Source organism: Passer domesticus, chromosome 9 (genome assembly GCF_036417665.1).
Source record: "Passer domesticus isolate bPasDom1 chromosome 9, bPasDom1.hap1, whole genome shotgun sequence".
NCBI classification, from domain to species: Eukaryota; Metazoa; Chordata; class Aves; order Passeriformes; family Passeridae; genus Passer; species Passer domesticus.
The window spans coordinates 29,730,357-29,750,319 of NC_087482.1; the positions used below are offsets into that span (position 1 = coordinate 29,730,357).

The 19,963-nt window shown below is 46.1% G+C and overlaps 1 protein-coding gene across 2 annotated transcripts in view; it reads right to left on the reverse strand.

The window, feature by feature from the left end:
* BSN (bassoon presynaptic cytomatrix protein) overlaps positions 1-19,963 on the reverse strand; it is an 88,678-nt gene that overhangs the window by 67,362 nt on the left and 1,353 nt on the right. The window lies entirely within an intron of this gene.

Sequence of the window (19,963 nt, forward strand, 5' to 3'; positions counted from 1 at the left end):
TATGCCAGTCAATGTAGGAAACTGCTGCAGCACCCTCTCCCCCTCAAAATCCCAGCTCAGCCAAGAAGGCGTAGCAGAACCCCACTGCAAACCAGGGAAATTGCTCAGATCAGCAGAAGGATACATGTTACCTTACGAAACAAGGCGCGATTTCAGCTTTCTCTTATATAACCCAGCGGCAGAGATGCAATTGAATTATTCGCTGTATTCTGAGTTGAACTTCAGTCAGAAAGTTGCACATAAAAACGTGCATGAGAAGTTTGAGAAGCTCAGCCTCCTGCCAGCCAGGGCTCCCAGCACTTCTCGGCACAAACTCACTGGAAGAGGCAGCTGTGACTCTGCTGTGCAGCCTGCAGGGATGTGGCCAACACGAGCTAAACCAGCTCCTCACAGCCTGCTTTCATGAGTGGCTGTGAAACCAGAAGCCTGCAAAGAGCCTATTTATTAAAGGCTAATAGAGGAGCCTTCAGCCAGAAGCCTAATGGAGGCAGGAGAACTACTTGTACTTCCTTACCTGGCAGGCAAAACCATGCAAGTCACAGGTGAAAGCAGCTAAGGGCTTCTTTCCCAGGGGCCACAGCAGTGGGAAATCAAGAGAGAGCACATTGGCCCCCCTTTAGTAATCAGCACTGAAGTGGCAAACACAGACAACAGGGATTTTGTGGGCTGGCTCTCCCCAGCTGAACCCTCTTTGGGGTGATGTGAGTCTTGGCTGGGCAAAAAAAGCCAGCTGGAATAACTCTCATTCCATAGAATCCCTGGTCACCAGGACAGGGCGGTGAAACCTCCCTGTGAAACCAGAGCTACAAGGAGCAACACTGAGGTTGGCATCGCACCCACTGCTGGTTCAGCAGCAGCCCCACAGCCTGTGTGGGATGCTCAGCACCCCACAATGCTGAGGGATGCTCCTGGCCGTCCCAAGGAGCTCTGGAGCAGCTCCAGCTGCAAGAGCTTTGAGCTGCAGTGCACAGCATGACAGCCTGCACACCCTCCTCCCACATGGTTTCAGGGCAGACGCCCTGTAATGTGCTGCTGATGGACCACAAGCACACGAGAATGAATTTGTGATGGAAGATACTTATCTAATTACCAAATAATTTGGTCCATGCGCTTATCAGTAATGCCCACAAATATTTCTCGAAAAAGCAGAAGCCCTAATGCCCTCACTACCTGTGATCTACAGCTGTTTAAGGAAAAGTATTACTCAGAACCTCAAATTTAATACATTGTTGATTTACCCAAGCAGGGTCTGACCTTATAAAGGTTTAAAAAGGGAACTTAAATGCATAAAACTAATGAAATTCAAAGTGCATGTTGCCACAGTAATAGGAAGTTGGACGAAAATAAATAGTAAAATAGCACTTTGGGAATACTTTCTGGCTGCAGGTTGAAACCCACTTCTCTGAAGAAAAAATCACAATAATAGTAAAGCAAAGCACTAAGGGAGGGAGTGATCTGTTCTAGACTGAAGAGAAAATTGCTCCTGGCCCTACAGTAGCACCTGCCATGAATGTTGTTGGCATGTGCTGCTCCTCCATTGTTAGTTCTGACACTCTTCAGTTCAGATTTGGAGTTTGACTCCTGACATTGAGGGATGCAGAGCTACTGCCTCATAAAACACATAAAACCATCTGTAGCTGGTGGAGATTGGAGAGCTCAGCCCCAGACACCAGAAGGAAGTACTGTCAGAAAGCAAATGTACCTTCTCACCTTAAATTTAGTATTTCTATAAAACCCTCAGCATTTATGTATTAGACACACCCTATCCTAATGGTGTATTAACTCTGAAATATGGTCAAATTACTAATTGTTGTTTGGATGAGCAGAATGGTTATTCTGCCCAGAGAAGCCGTGGCTACCCCATCCCTCCAAGTGTTCAAGGCCAGGTTGAGGCTTGGAGCAACCTGGTCCAGTGGAGTGTGTCCCTGCCCGTGGCAGGGGGTGGAATGAGATGGTCTGTAAGCTGCTTCCCATCCCAAACCATTCTGTGATTCTATTCCACTGCAAATTTCAAAATCAAGGGGTTTTCCCCATTTGATATGTGCCACCAAGTAAGAATTCGGACTCCATCAAGGAGCTGTCAGGTAACAGACAAGTTCACATTTCCTACCCAAACCAGTGTGGCTCTCTTGGAAATGCACAAGCCCATGAGGAACAATACACCAGGTGTGTTATTTTGCCCTGAGCCTCATTGCTGGCACATAAGACAGAGGAGGGTGGTTGGGTGCTCACGTCTGGCAGGTCAGTGCTGCTCCAGAGATGCTTTCCCAGACTGGGCTCGAGCTCCCTGCACTTTTCCAAGTGCTAAGTAATGCTGGGCACCACCTCCGTCCCATTCCCAGCAGCAGCTTCACTCCATGCACTTCTACCAACACTGCATTTATTTATTTTATAATTATCCAGGATGCCTCAACCCCCCTGTGACACAGGCTGTGCTGTCTCTCACTTGCACCAGTTGAACATACCCGTGAAATTTTAAGACCAGAAGAAATCATCTGGTCTGTCAAATACAGTAACTGAATCCAGGAGAGATGCCTCAGGAAAGAACATGAGAATAGTCATATGGAATCAAACACAGGCCCACGCTCACTGCATCTTCTGCAAGGATGATCCAATATTTGTATGATTTGTACCCATCTATGAATACTTTTTTTTTTTCCTGTTACAAAAGCCCAAACTGCAGCTCAGCCCTATTTTGGTTTTTTTCCAGGCTTTATCACTGATAGTTAACTAGCACTGGGCTGCTAACTGGTTCCAAAGAATTCCTTCCAATTCCACTGGAGTGTCTATTAACAATTAAATTGGAATGCCTTAATAAGGCAGGATTTCCCATTTGATGGGGGATGTATTGATTTTACACCGCCCTAATTGCTGAATTAGAAATATTGGGTAATACAGAGTCAAAGATCTCTGCAGGGTCCAAACTCAGCTGCACTCTCTGTTGCCAATGGAGTAATAATTTTGTACAACTAAAGAATATCAAGTGTTTGACTGACTGTATTAACAATGATAGTGTTAAAGTTTTCATTTATGATATCCTATGAATGCTTTTTATCACAAGAAGGGCAGGCAGGGAGCTCTACTCACCTGCCCACAGTCACTGGGAGGGTGGGCAGCTGGGAACATACTGTTTCCTTCCTTTTTTCATTGTTTTTAAATTGGAAAATTGTGTCTTTCTTCTTTCTTTCTAAAACTCCCTCCATTTTCCAGCACAAAGCTAAGTAAGCACCCACAAAAATTAACTCACAGCTCCGTGAAAGAGAGGAGGTAAAGCTGCAAGGTTGCTGCCACACAGCCCAGAGCTAAAAATCACCCTGAGACATTAATCCATATCCAGCTCTGCCTCTCCATCAGATACTTCTGATTAAAAGGCCCAGAAATTCCTTAGTTCCACTTGGGAACAGACATGGATATGAAACCAGCCTTTCTATTTAGGGCTGACACAACACCCTGGGAGGAGATGGATAAGTATTGAGAGGGAAGAGCTGCCCAAGATGATCAGAAGCATGAACAGCACAAGGAAAACCAAGGGTCAAAGCCATTCACCACAAAACCAAGCTCAGCAGTGTAAAATATCACAAGCACCTCAGATTTTTATGCCTGATTTTTTTTCCCTAATGTAAAAATAATGTTTTTCCATTAAAATTACAAAAATTGGGAAAGCTTTAAAAACAAAGTCCTACTTACAGCCAAAACAAATGTTAGACTGCTTGCTGGTTAATATTTAATTTCAGAAAAACATGATTTGTCCTAAACCAGACTTTTGATGCCACGGCAGCACCAGGGAAAAGATGTCAGCATCGTCAGTGGAGATAAAAGCAATGCAGTGACATAGCACTGGTTTACAATTCCCTGCCAGCAAACTGGTACAGCTTTCTCATTTGGGAATTCCCAGGTAAAGCCAGGGTCTGTAGGAGGGAATTGCTCTAATTTACCTCAAGTAGGTTCATCAGTGCCACTAAATTTTACAGGCAAGACCCAGGCTTGGAGCCAGCATCCCATGAGATGTCAACGGGCTCTTTTTCACCAGAGGTGTTAACTTGGGAGCAATAACCATCACAAGGTAAATGCCAGCACTGTTAATGTCTCTGCTATAAAATCAAGCAATAACAATATTACACAAAATCTATATGCACAGCTGGTAAATCAAGTCTTGTTGACTTGTGTGGGAAAGTTCAAGAGACAGCATTGGTTTTCTACTGATTTATTGGTTTTTGTCTAATTTCACATCCCTGCCTTGAGCACACTGGCCACATCCACCTGCTCAGCTGCCACAAAACTCTGGCAGTGGTTGCATCCACAGGAGCTTGGCATTTGTGGTCTGAGGAAATCCTTCAGGAGCTGCAGCCCTTCTGTGCAACTGAGAAACATGGACTGCATCCCTTCCTCTGCCTGGTGCTAAGGGAAATGGGTCCTTGCTTGCAGGGCAACTGAGCTAATTACTGCATTGTAGTAGATTAAAACCATGAAAATAAGTGGCAGTGTCATCATGATTTTACAAACTGCATGCCCTGCTCAGGCTTTTCAAGGAGGAGCTGAGTTTGTCCATGGAAGGGAGCTCCCATCTTCAAAACCAGATCAAAAATCAGAAAAATGAGGACAAGCAAGTCTGTTAGTAGAAAAAAAAAAAGAGGGAAAACTGGGTAGAAAAAGAGGGGAATTGATTGTTTATCTGCAGTAAAACCAAGGGGATGAGCAGCAAACAACTCAAAATATGAAGAGAGACATGTGAAGAGGCTCACACCTAAAAGAGGGAGGCTGGGCTGACCAACAAGAATTAGAGCTGCTCAGCTATGAGCAGAGATTTGACCTAGTTGGTTCGACTGAAACCTGATGTGAACATCCACATGACTGATTTTAAGAATCACTGAGTAGAACCTATTTAGAAAAAAATAAAAAGGTAGCTAAACAAGCTGGCAGTTGTACTCTAGGTCAAAATGGCACTGGGTTTGACTTGGAAAGATCATTCTGAATGGTTATGGGTCGGCAAAGGAACAGCACAGGATAATAGCAAATGTTAGCTGGTATACACTGCCTGTCAGCAAGTCTGACTAGAAAATAGGACAACCCTTTTAATAAATAAACAGAAAAAGAAGAGTCTGATGTGGAGGGCCTTTGGTTTCAGCTCTGTGCACTGAAAATCTCACACTAGTGATGCTCAGATATACCCTGAGCTAGGGTGTTTTATTGGGGGCACCTTGTAGCTCTAAAAAGTCCCACATCCGACACAGGGAATCCTGTATCAGGCTCTGCTTTGACAAAAAAGAAGCCCCCAAAATTAAGCACCTGCTTAAATCCAAGTGCCCCTAAATTAATTACACCGATGTCCATGCAGGAAGAGGATCACTCTGGAAATGAATGGTTTAAAAACAGCGAATGCCACACAGCTGAAATCAAAATAGAAAATATGAAATGGTGACTAGAAACTGCCAGGGAGTATTTATTAGATGGCAACACAAGCACTCTTGTGAAAGGCCACAGTGTTTAATGACTTGCTTTTGTGAGCAGTGGAAAAACCCTGTTCTCCTGCAGCTTTGTGCTCCAGGGTTGCCTTATCCCTGTCAAATAAGATGCAGCTTCTGTCAGGCATTTTCCCAGTGACTGAGGCATCCCTAAAACTCATCTCCTGATGCTGACAGTGTACTTGAGCTCCTGCTTCCACCCAATCTGGTAATAATTCGGGTCCTTAACCTCCACCCTCCTCTGGCCCTGGTTCTGCAGGAGACAACACACCTAGAGCTGCTGCTGGTTTTCCCTTTGTTTAAAATGCCATCCACGGAAAGGTAACAGGAACCAGGAGATTTCCACTTTACACAGCCACCACAAACCAGTTATTCTCTGCATCAGCACCATGTCTAGTTCAGCCCAGAATCAGCAAGAGGAGAACACATCAATGTCACTCTCGCTGCTGCTCTGTCAGCCACGGCTGTTGAGAGGCATCTGCCATCTTATTAGCTGAATCCTACATACCAGAAGAGGGGTTTATGACTGATTTAAGCTCTAAATAAGCATTTCCTTGCTTATTTTCATTCCTGCACAACTGCCTTTTTGTAAAGGTTTGTGAATCATTATCATTTGCAGTTGGACTAAATGATCATTGAAGGCCCTTCCAACTCGGAACACTTTATTTTCAACCCTATTTTATTATATTCTGTTGTTTACCATTCTAATTTTGATATGTGGCAAGCAAATACTTAATTTGAACCTTACTTAGCCCTGGTTGGGCTAAGAGTAATTTCCCTTAGAGCATTTTGCAATATAAAACCAGAGCAGTGGCTGTTCCTGCTCATAACAACATCCCCAGACCTCTCCAAAGAATCCCAAGGTCAGATGTCTATTAGACACCCTATACAGACCATAATGAACATCTGATAATAAATGCAAGGCAACTGATCCCTGTAGAGTCCAGAGCAGCCTCTATGAACCCCAAGACCTGAACTGGAGTCAGGGCAGGGTTTTGCATCTCTCACATGAGCTCTCACAAGCCAGGAGGTCACTGAGTGACCTGCAGACCACCACATGCTGCTCTGGGGAGCTGCTCTTTCAGCTGCTGATGCCTGAAATCTGTGGCCACCACTGTCAGGATCTTGGCCAAACCCTTCAGAGCCAAAGGCAAATGGGCCTGACAGAAGAGTCAGCAGGTAATGATCTCAGTCCTATATATATCAAAGAGATCACTTCTGATAGCTTTACAGGAGCAGGCACGATAAAGGTCCAAAGGTTTGAACAGGGTCTCCTTTTTAAATGATATAATTGTTGCTGAGAACATTAATGATCTTGAACTTCAAAGCATTAAAATATCTCAGGGGTAAGTGCAGTGTCCAATATTCATTCTACTTCAGCGCCAGGGGAAAATCTGTTTCCTCTGTGATAGCTGAAAACTACTTTTAAATCTTCCAGAGACAGTAGAAGCCACCTCTTGATCAAAATGCCATCAGCTGCACGGTGTGAGAGGAGCTGTGTGATGAGAACCAGGAAAGTGCAGGTGCAGAGCCAGGCTTCACCGTGCCTGGGATGAACACAGAGATCCCAGAAAGGCTGTGGGGTATCTAATCCCTCTCTGCCTCTCTCGGGCACTTAGGAGGAATCTGAAAGATCCAAGACAAGGAGGAACATCACCTCATCCAGTGAATGGGTGCACTTGGAAGGTCAGCTTTGGACCTTCAGTGCAGGTGAAGCCTTGGAGTCTTTGGGAAGACCTGGAGGGACAGGAGGCATCAGTCACCCCACACTGCTGAAGGGGAGGCTGCTCAGCAGGTCTGGGGTCATTAAGTGCCCCTCGTTTGGCATTAATTCAGGTGATGCTGAGGGTGGCCATGCTGCTGCCTGCAGAGCTCCTCTCCTCTTTACTGCAGGATTTGGAAGATCTGCAATGAATGATGAAGAGCTGTGCCACAGAGTTATGGCCCTGCGAGCAATACCAAAGAGCAGGTAGGGAAACAGCAGCTAAACCAGGGATAAATGTCCCCAGGAGCCACGAGAGGTGTGGGCTGCAGACTCCTCAGTCTGGTTTCCACTCAGCTACTCCATGTGTTGCCTCCATATCCTTCCCTGGTACAACTGATTGCTATGAGCAAGTCATTTATGTGTGCTAAAATTCCATAAAAGAGCCATGACAATCTTGAAAGTACTGTGGGCAGCAGAAAGGATGAGGATGCTGGGGAGAGTACCCCAGGCAAGCAGCAGCCACTCCCCTCAGCCTTCAATGCACTCACATCCTCAATGTGAGCTCTGGCAATTAAAGGGTAGAAGAGCTGATTGCTGCAGTCACGCTTAACTGAAGGCCTTTGTCCCAGGAAAGCCAACACCATGAATTACTGCTCTGTATTTACGAAATGCCAGCAAAGCTGAAAGATAAACCATGGCACGAAGCTAAGGAATTTTTATGGCACACGGCTGGTGAAGGCTTATCTTGTAAATCTATGATTATAACCCACGCCTGCCCTCCTTGAGAGCCTCTCTGATTTTAATTAGCAGCGACACAATTTTTTGTTTAGTTCGTCAGCTATTCCCTAAAGCAATGCAGGATGAAGCTACCTGCTCTGGACTTAATCCTGTGACAGGAACTCTGAGCAGCCAAACCTGACACACAAACTTTCAGTAACAGTGACTGCAAGAGACTTGGCTTCAATCTATCTGCAGGGCTGGGAAAAAACACAGAAATTCACGTGATTACTATAATTTTCAGATACAACCAGGAAAAAAAGAAGAGAAAAAGTGAGAAGGTTTGTTAGAAAGAAATTAAAAGCAGCAGGTGGAAGGGTGACAAAGGGAAGTTTCCATGGCACCTGTTAGCAAAACATGCACCGTCAAGAAAAGGTTTAAGACATGGCTATAACACAGCAATATCATTAAACAACCAAGCTACAGGAGTAAAAGGCAATACTTAGTATGAAAAATCATCTCAAGTGGGAACATTGTTAGGATAAAAATCTAGAAAGAAAGGGGAGAAAGAAAGAAGTAATAGAAGATGAAGAAATAAGGGGAATCCTTCTTATGGGTTAATAACTTATCAGGATTTAGGACACCAAGGATGGAGGCAGATGGTCAGGTTTTCACAAGCAGAGGTGCAGGATCTTGCCATGGGATAAATGAGATATTCATAAATGGCTTGGGAAGGAGGGGGGATAAAGAAAGGACAAGTTTGCTGAGCCATGCAAATTTATTCAGCATATTCAACACTGAAGCTGAATGCAAAGAGCTGTAGAAGGCTCTCCTGAACTGGAAGTCTTGAAACATCATGGCAGGTGAAGTCCAAGGTCAAGAAATGCAGAGTGAGGCACAGAAAACAACCATAGCCACATGTAGTGATGGCTTCTAAATCAGACACTGATGCTCTGCAAAGAGTTCTGCAAGCCATGTTGGACCATTCTCAGAAAACATCAATTTAATGCTCATCAACAAATATAGAACAATCCACCCCAAAAAATATACAATTAAGTTATTTTGGGAAAAACGCATTTTGGAAAGCAATTCAAAGAGAAGAGCAAAGGCAGCCTGTTCTCCTGACTTGCTTCTGGCTTCCTTCCCCACAGAGTGGCACCAAGCTCTGGTTCTGCAATTCTCCCTTTTGCATTCAGGCTTGCCTCTGTCCAGGAGCTGGACAGATTCCTGCAGGTGCTGGCTGGCTGCACAAAACTGATCCAAAACAAGCACCAACACTTTTTTGTCACAGTTGGGCAAAAAAAGGGGTCAATCCAGGGGTCTGGCTCCAACAGCTCAACATCCCCAGTCATGTCCACACCACACAAGGGTCCCCACACTTCTACCTTCCACAAGAAGCTGGTATTCAACCATTAAGAAACTGGGAAGATTGCAGGGCCTTTTTTTTGGATGAGTTCCACCCATGCTCCAAAATTAAAATCTGATGCAAAAAAATGTATCATTATCCATCTCCATGACAGCTTGAGTCAACCAAACTCAGCCCAGAATGAAGAACAACATTCATTCCAGGCTTAAAAAAAATAGGAAGATCCATCAGAAAGAGAAGTGCTGTTAAAAAAGAGGCAGTAATGACAGACCAGAAAGAAACTGGTTTGTATTTTTAGAAAAAGGAAAGAAAAACACAGTTAAAAAGCAATTTCCAGGAGAGGAAATCAGAGTGCCATACTGCAGAGAGACAGGCAGCTCCTGGTGACTATGCAGCAACCAAAAAATCCTGACTTTGCACCCTCATTTATCTGAGCCTGGGCAAATGAAACAAAGGACCTAATTTTTTGTGTGTGTCTGTGAAAAACCATAGCATTTTCATCCATCCTGCAGTTGGTGCCTTTGCACCTCTGTGCATTTTAGCTAGCTCATAGTAGTCCCTTTAACTCTTCCCCAGGCCACTTAGGTCCTTAATTCTATTTTTTTTTTGTTGCCTCAGGTTACCAGGAGAGTGGATTCCTGAGGTGTGGAAGAGCAATCAAGAGATTTGGGCAGGGACTGAGGAAGCAGCCATCAACTGATCCCCCATGAAGAGCTCCAAATACAGCACATGTGGAGGGGTACACGGAAAAACTGATGAGCCCACATTTCCCTGTGAGGAGGAGAACTCTGTGTCCAACACGGCCAGATGCCTTTAAACAACATCTTCACATCAGGTTATGTTTCTCAGAACACTTCTCAGCTGCAGAGGTTTCTTCCTCCCTGACATTCCCCACACCAGCTCACAGGGTCCAACAATGTTTGTTATTTAAGACTGTGGCTGCAAGTGCCTGGTGGGACACTGCCCGGGGGCTGGCACTGGATGGGCTCAGCATCAGTGCTTTTGTGTCTTAGATTTGCACTTTCTGGTTTTCAGAGATATGAAGTGGAATGGCAAACCAAACTCAGAATTATGTTTTCATGTGTAAAACTCATTATTCACAACAGGAAAGGTAAAGGAACAATACATTACCAATACTGTCAGAGACACCATCAACTTCAATATCTGAAGCTGTTTAGTTTAAATGTACTTTTGAAATAGAAGAGCCTGAAATTCCCCTGCCAAATTCTTTATAGGATCAAAGGAAAACAATTTTCCAGCTTCTGCAACTCTTTGAGGCTCCTTGTCCCTGCCTGCATTTCCCTGCTGCACGTACCTCAGCCCAGAACATTTGTCCCCAAAGAGATGGAGGCATCTGCATATTTGATGTATCTGTCCTTGCAGAACCCTCGAAGGCTTAGCTTGGCAGAAATGGCAGCAGGTAAAATTTAAGGCTGAGAAGTTTAGTTGGTAAGTGAAGCAAATTTTAGACACGTTGAGAAGCAGAAGGCACTTTATTCCTACCCAGAGCAGCTGGTTGCTTTTTGTTTGCATATTTCAAAGAAAAAGAAGGGTGTGATAATTTGCCAATTCAGAGTGTTTGGGTCTACATTGTCACTTAATAATAAATCAAAATTAAATAGGTAATTGTGGACATGGGTTGGATGAAACTGAGTTGTATGGCCAAGAGGAATCCTATCCTAATCCATTCACCAGTGCTTAACATCCATTAACAAGGTAGAGAGACTGGAAGATGAGGAAGATAGATAAAATAAAGCAGAAAAAGCATGCCTAAGGAGACACTTCTTCACAGTTTCCTCCCAGTGGGATGTTTCTGGATGCCTTATTTTTGCCAGGTTGAGGTAATCAGTGGCATGTAATGTAGTGATAGGGATCATCTTTTCCACTGCAACAGGAACTGATGTTCTGTCATAACTGCAGTGTGTACCCAGTCAAAACCTCATCTAATATAGTGGTAAATGGGTTCTGAAAATCACCACCATGACAACAGGTTCTATAATACACTATATAAACAAAAACAACCTCTTTTCCTGGTGTGCTCCCCAGCTACAGGATTCCCAAGCAAAACATCCACAACTTCGATACAGGTGGGAAAAGGAGAAGGCTTGGATATTTTTGCTCCTTGGGACTACAGATCTGTGCTGAATACAAAGGATGGTGAGTATTACAGGGATGAGAGCAACACCCACCATCACCTCCTCACGTAGGCCGGCGTCAGGAGCGCGTACAGAGAGCTGCCGCTGCCGCCCGGCCCCAGCACAATGTGCTCCAGCACTATCTGCTCCAGACATCTCACCAGTTCCTATCAGAGCTGCTGCAGCCCACGGATGTGCTTGAGCCTGACAGCAGCTCCCTCAGCCTCCCCAGAGCCACCCCAGCAGAGGGGAGAGGAGAAGGCTCAAAAGGGCAGCGTCCCAAAGGGCCGCCACCACCGCTTGCCCAGAGAGTTGAGAAATCCTGTGCTGAGCAGGGAAGAAGAAACCCAAATTATGGTGGCTTATTGTTGGTGGGCAGGAGACAACAAAGCAGAAAAATCTGCACATTTGAAGGACAACATGGAGTTCTTTGTGTCCTACTGCTGGTCCTACAAGGACTATATTAATGGGTCTCAAACCTGGAACCCCATGAGTCTCAGACTGGAAATCAAAAATGCAACAGAAGTTCATAAAATCACACAATGATTTGGGCTGCAAGGGACCTTAATGATCATTTCATTCCAACCCCCCTGCTGTGGGCAGGGACATCTGCCACTAGACCAGGTTGCTCCAAGCCCCATCCAGCCTGGCCCTGAACACTTCCAGGGACAGGGCAGCCACTCCTCTGGCAAGTTACTGCAGATGAACTGCTGAAGTAGCCTACAGCAAAATTAAAATGGGAAAAAATACTTTTACTCCTTCCTGTCAACTCGGAGGTCGTTGCTGAGCACGATGAGAACAGCTCAGGCTGTGACCACCTCGGGTGTTGAAGCCAAGCAGACCAAACCCAGCCCAGCAAGGCAGCAGGCGCCGGCACTGCGGAGCCCAGCTGCAGCACAGCCCTACCTGCACGGGCTCCAAACCAGCAGTTTACTCTGCCAGTTAACTGGGAGGTTAGTGTTTAAAATTAAAAAAAAGAGAGAGAGAGAAAAATCCCAACCAAACAACAATTTGTCTCCCTAAGAAGATTAATAGGTGCATTTAAAGAAATCAGGCTGTAGGCTTAATGAGAGAGAGGCAGCAAAATCCTAAATGTGAGACCTCCTACAGTTTTTCAGTCCAGCTGTACAATCAAATAATAGTTTATGTAACTAGGATTGAAACAAAATTAAAAGTAATTTCATGTTTCATCAAAAGAAAAAGTACAGTTCGGAGTCAACATGGAAAAAGATCTAGTTCAGCCCCACATTTTCCCCAGCCTTTCATAAGCTTTGTACTATCAGCTGATTTGGGTTTTTTCCACACGACAAAGGAAAATTATCAAGTCCCTTAAGAACTTATTATACATTTCCAATTTTCAACTATTCCTATTTTATAATGCATAAATTCACATATCTATAAGTGAAATGTTTTCTTTAGAAGATGAAAGAAAAAAAAAACCATGCTGTTTTTCCTAGGCTGCAATCTGTTTTTTGGTTAAATAATAAAAAAAATAAGTGTGGTTAGCAGCTACAACATGTCAATCTTTGCAAGTAATTCCCACGCACAACTTCATCCTTTTGCAGACATTAAATATGGCAGAATCTTTTCGTACTCCTCTTGTCTAGACTGATGAAGGAAGGGCACAAGCTACCAACAGACTCCTTCTTCTACTGGAAAGCCCAAGTTAGACCCATTTGGGTCTCAGGTGGGTTAAGAGCAACAAACCCCTGAGGATTCATTCAACAGCTGAAGAAGAGACATCTCACATTGACTTCATTCCCCCATACAACTTCTGAGGGTGGAGCAACCTGAGAAGCACCCTGAGATCACACCAGAAGAGGCTGCATACTCCAAGCATCTCCTAACAGAGCTAAAAATCCATAAATAAAGGCAAATTTGAAAATAAATCTTCCTATTCATGATGCTACAACCCTCAGGACTGGTCCTGCAAAGGGATGTCCACCAGAACCAGGCTCTGAGCCTCTCAGCAGCTGGAAAAGCTCATGAGCCCCAAGGTCAGGAAAGACTCAGGACAGGCTACAAAGCAATGTTCCACTGGTATGCAAGGAAACAAAGAGAAAAAAAGGTTCAGGACTGCTCTCAGCTATTGACATCTGGCCTCTGCAAGTGTCCCTGCCATTGAGGCCTCCAGCACCCTGGGCTGGATCGAGGAGGTCCTGCCACCCTTGGAGATCCCGGCTGAAATGCGGGATTTGGCCACATCTAAACCAAATGACATTTTGATTCATGGTGATTTTTCTTCCACGTCCTTCAGAGGAGCTGTCAAATCCTCATCTGAAAGCTATTCAGCGTGGGAAACTGCTTTGTCATGTCTGAGAGCCTGTGGTCCCTGTCAGGTCTTGGAACCGAGTGAAGAACAGTTAGTCACACATACATGCCCAAAAACCCTCAGAATTCTGCAACATTTCTTAAGCAGCATGGATGAGTTTTCTGTGCAGCATCTGCTTGTTCTAAGTTCAGTTATAGCTATCAAAAAAGAGGAACCCCTCCAAGAGGACAGGAAGTGCTCTTCTCATGAGGACCTACACATGATGAGAGAAGAGGTCCAGGTGGCTCTAAGGGCCCCCTGGAGCCTTTTCTTCTCCAGACCAAACAACCCCAGCTCTCCCAGTCTGCCTCCATAAGAACAGTGTCTCATTTAAGATCTCAGCCATTACCTCGTTAGTGGGGGTGTGATGGGGTGTCTAATGGTGTCTACCAGCAAGTAATGACCCAGAGGTTCCCCCAGCCCTGTGCTTCTACCTGCACAGCCCATTGCAGTCACTTGGTTCTTGGACAACCGTGCCCAGCCCAGGGAGCACTGGCAGTCTCCACATGGAGATGTTCATCTTCTTGCTCTAGGGAGAAGGTGTGAAGTCTCTTCCTTCCTGTGCTAAGGACAGGGACAGGAGAGAGGTCTGGGAACACACTGGGCAGGAGAGGGGTTTGTGTTGTAGCTCCTCTTAGAAGATCCCTAACGCACTCTACTGCATTAAATATACCAACATTTTTCTTCTATAGACAATGACCTAGAAACACAACTAAATCATTTTTGAAAAAAGAGAATGCATCAAACTCATTAATCACATCTTCAGGGGGGAATGAAGCCAGTAAGAACAGCTAATCTGCTGCTCATCACAGAAACTATAGTTTTGGACTGAGGGCAACTCTGTCTATTCAAAGGCAATGGTTTTACTTAAACCTTCTGTGATCATATATCCCATTATTCTGTCTGGTAAACTGCTTCTACACTTATTTATCCTCACTCTTAACATCCATTTCATTACCATTTGGCTAGCATGAGCCTCTGAACTGCAGAGGTGTGTCTTTGCTAGCCATCAGCCATTGTAACCATCTTTGCCACCCAGTGCCAGCAGCCAGGCTGGAGGGTGCATTCCCTCCCCATCTCCAGCCAAATCATGGCGCTTACACAGATAAAAATTAAAAACAAAATAAAAATTGCATTCAGAGGTGCGTTCCTTGACTTGTCTCTGGGGAGCTCAACAAGGGTAGGGAGCTGCTGTCTCCTGTCCTCCCAACCCACTGTTCCCAGCCTCTTAATGGGGCTGGGGTCACTCTTCAATATCAAACAGACACCAGAAAAGCTGCAGAGGCCAAGAATGAGTGAGACACCACCATCAGTGTAGTTAAATCATCTTTGGTATTAAACATGAGCAGAGCACCTCATGAACATCTCTTCCAGGCACGCCATAAAGCCCAGGCTAACATTAATAGAGTCCAGCGATGCTGATTGCTCTTCCAGGCTCCTAAACAGCACACTGGAGGTGCTGGGTGCTCCCAGAGAGGAGCCAGCTCACCACATTGACAGAAACTTCCCAGCATCAGTGACATGAGAAGCGGTACGACGCGCTCATCAATGACTGACAGGCTGCACAGCAGCACCTCGGGGTCATGCCGGAGCTTAGCACCTCCAAGCACAAAAAAAGACAAAAAAACTTGTTCATAGGAATAGTCGTGCTCATAGACTGATACAAAAATAACAGATCTGTCATTCAAACAGACATTTGAAAACACAGTGATGGCTCAACAGCGACGATCTCAAATTCAAGATGAATAACAGTTTACGATGTGTGGGACCGGGATGACCATCAGCACTTGCTGTCACTCACTAGCCAAAAAAAACCCCAAGGAACATCCTGGAGCAGCGGCACTCAACAGCAAAGTCCACGTGATAATGTCATTGTCACATTTAGTGAAAAACGGTAATGCCTTTGCCATGAAACCCTTTCACCCTGCTGAGCTACCTGCTCTTGGGAAGCACTCTGCACCCTGACTGCCTGTCCCATCCTTGCCAAGGGGCACCTCACACCCTAGGAAATTAGCCTGATATTGGAAAGGGATTGCTGGAAAAACACCCTGGGCCAGCCCCAGTGCCAGCCCCAGCCAGGGAGCGGTGAAGACGGCTGTGCAGAGAGGCTGTGTGGCAGGCAGGCTGTGGTGTTCTGCCAGTCCAGATGCACATCAAGTATTCCCCAAACTCATATAAACTGCAGGAATATGCCACAGCACTGACTAGCTGTTTGCACTGAATTGGAGACATGATGGGAAACATCAAATATGTGCTTGATTCACACAGCAGAGAAAAGAAACAGCTTTATTGCAGCATGCTGGAGAAGCAGAAGTGGAGAGGCAGAAGCCAGCTCAGCATGAGCAACAATGTGGAGGGACCCACGAGCCTCAATGGATGTGGCCACTTGAGCTGCAGCTCCATTCCTGAGCATCAGCAGAAGAATCAGGATGGCTTGGGTTGGAAGAGACCCTAAAGATCACCTAGTTCCTATCCCCTGCCAAGGGCAGAAACACCTTCCACTAGAAGGCTGACCATCAGCACTCAGCTTTCCAAAGGAAGCTGCCCTGCCATAGCTTCCAATTGTACCAGAAGGACTCCTCCAACTTTTCAACACAAGCTGAGGATATCACAACACAGCAAAGGATATTAATCCTTCCAAATTCTTCTATATCCTTTCTGAGCAGAAGTGGACACTGCAGGGACATCCCCAGGAGCCCCTCACCCAGTGAAAGTGAGGGGTAAAGATCCACGCCCACAGCGAACCATCCAGGCTGGATCCCGCAGAGAGAAACCCCAACCTGTGAGGCAGACTGCAAATCTGTGTATTTGTTTTGGAAATAAAGGCATTAATAATTGATGCCAAACACTGTGAATATTGATGAGCACGTTCCCAGAAGAGGTTTTGGAGTTACTTAAGCACCCAGAATTGTGCCGTCTGGATTCAGTGGCCCAATGGCTGCTGTCAGAGCAATCACAAGCACGCGAAGCACAGTGTCACAGCCAGCACCGCCTGCCATCATGAGAGAACATAAACTGAAGCCCAATGGGGTATTTAACACCACAAATATTTTGATTCAATCCATCATGTATACCATTTTCTACTCCTTTTGCTTTTTGTTTTGCTCGCACAAGTTTCATGATCTCAAAACACCGAGCGTCTGTTCTTCCCCTCCTCACTTAAACCCAGCCTCAGATTCCTCCTGACCCTCCAAATGTCTTGCAGCAAATAAACTAATGCTCAGTAAATGGAGAAGCATGGCAGGCTTCTCCAGACTGCCAGTCCATGGCTCAGCCAGGGAAAAACTATTTTAATATTGGAGGAAATTCCCAGCAATGCCTCTGATGGGGATGCCTCTGGCCCATCCTGTGCAGGGCTCAGAGCCTTTGGGGAGAGCAGAGCACAGAAATGAGGATGGAGCTGGTTCTCTGGGCCCTCCAGGTGAGCGTGAGCCCTCTCCACAGCCTGACTTCCCATCACACAGTCTGGTTTTATTTCTAGCACAGTCATATGAAAAAGGACATCGACTGCTCATTTCTGCAAGCTTGGGAAAAATGCCCATTTAAAAAGAAAGAGGCAAAGTTGCTTTTTTAAAAACAATTATCTTTATGTATAAACTTCTTATCTCTCATTGTGATGGTACTTTATGGCAAGCAAACAAGCACACTCAAGTGTGCTACTGAGAGGGTAAAAGGGAACATCCAAACTGCAATGGTTTGTCCAAAGTTTCTCTGATTTAAAGGGCTTTCTTTCAGTTCTGTTTCTCCTATACTCTTCCCTATCACCAGATTTTTTACTTCAAGCTCCATCACCTGCCAAACAGAGCAATGCTGAATGTACAGCAGGCTAAACAGGATCAGCACTTGCCTTGCCATTGTTCCAAGCTCTGAGGGAGCTCACAGCCCATGCCAAAGGTGCTACCACGCAGTACTGGAGATATTCCCTCCTGGTTGCTTCAGGACCTTCAGCTCACAGCCTATCTTGAGGCTTAAGAAATACTGGGGTACGACCCACAGCGTGGAAAACAAAGGTCCTGGCACCTCTGCCAGTGTGTCATGGAAGCAAGCTCCCTCCCAGCCTGCAGCCCACCTGGCTGCTCACAATGTGCATCTCCCAGCTCCAGAGAAACAGCGGTGCTGAAAGCACTGCTGCTCCCACAGACAGCCCCTGAATGTGTGGCTGGTCCTCAGTGCTCCCCAGGAGACTGCCCCTCTCCCCCTCTCCCATCCTTCAGCCTGAGCTCGTGCATCCAGGTGTCAAAAAGAGCTTTGTACAAGCTCCACAGCTGAGCAGCAGAGAGACCAAAAACCTGAATGAATCCAGCACAAATCAGGCACACACAATCAGACGCAGCAATAAAGTCTTTCTGCAGGTTACCAGGAAAACCAGCCATGTAAAGCTCTGTGCCCCAAGCTACAGTTCTGAATTTGGGATCATCCCTGCTCTGCCATCCAAGCCTTTTTCATCCATCCATCCATCCATCCATCCATCCATCCATCCATCCATCCATCCCATGAAACGAGCTTGTCCCTTCTGCTTAGGGGGTCTCTCTGCAGGATCAGAGTAGAACTTGCCAGGCACTGGAAAGCTTTCTGTCCAAATGCATCAGCAACCAATCTGGGCTCCTTTGATCCTACAGGTTAAGGATGCCCCAGCCATTCACCTCCTTTCAGGCTAGAGGCTCTGTTTGTCTGAGCAGACCAGCAGCAACCCCTCCCTCCCTCCTCAGCTTCAATCTCTCCTTGCTGGTGTCCCAGAGTCAGGCACAGCCTCCTCAGGTGAGATTCCAGCAGCTCCTTGCACAAGGTCTGCACTGAAAACACCCTGCCTGATGCAACCCTGCACCATGCTGCCCTTTCCAGAGCTGCATCCTGCTGGCAGAGCCAAACCACCCCAGAGCTGAGCACTGCTCCCAGCTTCCCTCCAACCTCTGGCTCCCCCGTGCCTCGGCAAAGCATGCAAGCAAAAAATCAAAGTTTATAAATAGTGGTAGACGTTGCAACTTAGTGAGAGGATGCTACTCCAATTTGTGGTTTCTGCTCTCTGAAGTATCTGCACAGTGGATGCAGGGCTCTTAGAAGCTGTTATTATGGATTTAAACACAAGACCCCAAAATCCAGGGCAGCCCCTATAAGGTATTCAGGCTATTTCTCTGTGTAACACAAAGCAAACTGTGGAAAATGACACAGAAAAGTCATACTACTATGGTTTTCACTGGCTTACATGTGGATTTCAGTTACTTAACTCAGAGGACAAAAAATAATTGCTCTGATATTGAGAGAAACTCCCTTTCTCTGACCACTTGAGGTTTCTGGAGCAGCACCTTTTGCACTGCACACTCACTGCTTGGCCAGCACAGCCTGTGCTCTGCTGAACCTTTCACAACATATGGTGTGTCTTATGCGCTCACAAAAGCGACTTTCTTCTCGAGGCCTGATTTCCCTTCATTGCCACTTTGCTACCTTGAATTAAAATCCCCCAGTGTCATCTCAGCCCCCCACACCCCTCCCACGCTTAAGTTTTAAACACTGGCACAGCTCAGCACCGTCCCCATCCCACTGCTGCTCCACAGCACAGCCCCACTTGGCCCACCTCTTTAATTGCTTTAATTAATTGCAAGGGAGGGCAGCTCCCCAGCAGCAGCTTCCCAGGAGGCGCAGGAGCATCAGCTCAATGTGCGAGGGCTGGAGCACGGCCGGGAAAAACAGCCTGGTGTTTGTGGCAGGAGAGGAGCATGCATGGCCAGTGCTGCAGATCCTGCTGCTCCAACCAGGACCCCAAAGCTCCTGGAACCCCCAGCACCACACAACAGCAAACACAGGCACTGGGCAGTAATGGAGGAGCAGGGCCAGAGTTGGACAGACAGCAGACCTGCACAGCCTCCTCGGCTCCTCTCACTACAGCAGCCTAAACAGCCCCACAGGTATTTAATTTTAAATTGTTCAAGCAGCTACGACAACTTTTCGCTGGCAGAATCCAAAGCAGAGGGGTCGTGACTCTCTAGCAAGGGAAACTGAGAAAAATGTAAAGGAAAATGAGCACAATTTCACTCAGAGTTCTTTTTTTCACACTCACTGTGTGAAAGCTCACGGGGATGTTACAGACAGAAGCCTGCCCACAGCTGTAGCATCCCCAAAGCCCAGTGGATGTTACAGTGTGCCTGTGAGCAGCCATTGCAGCCCAGCAGGACAGAGCCCACTGCCAGGCAAGACTGCAGCCTCCCGCTCAGGCTCCCACCTGGATTTTCCTGTCTGAAGCAACACAACTGGCAAGACCAGCAGCAGTCA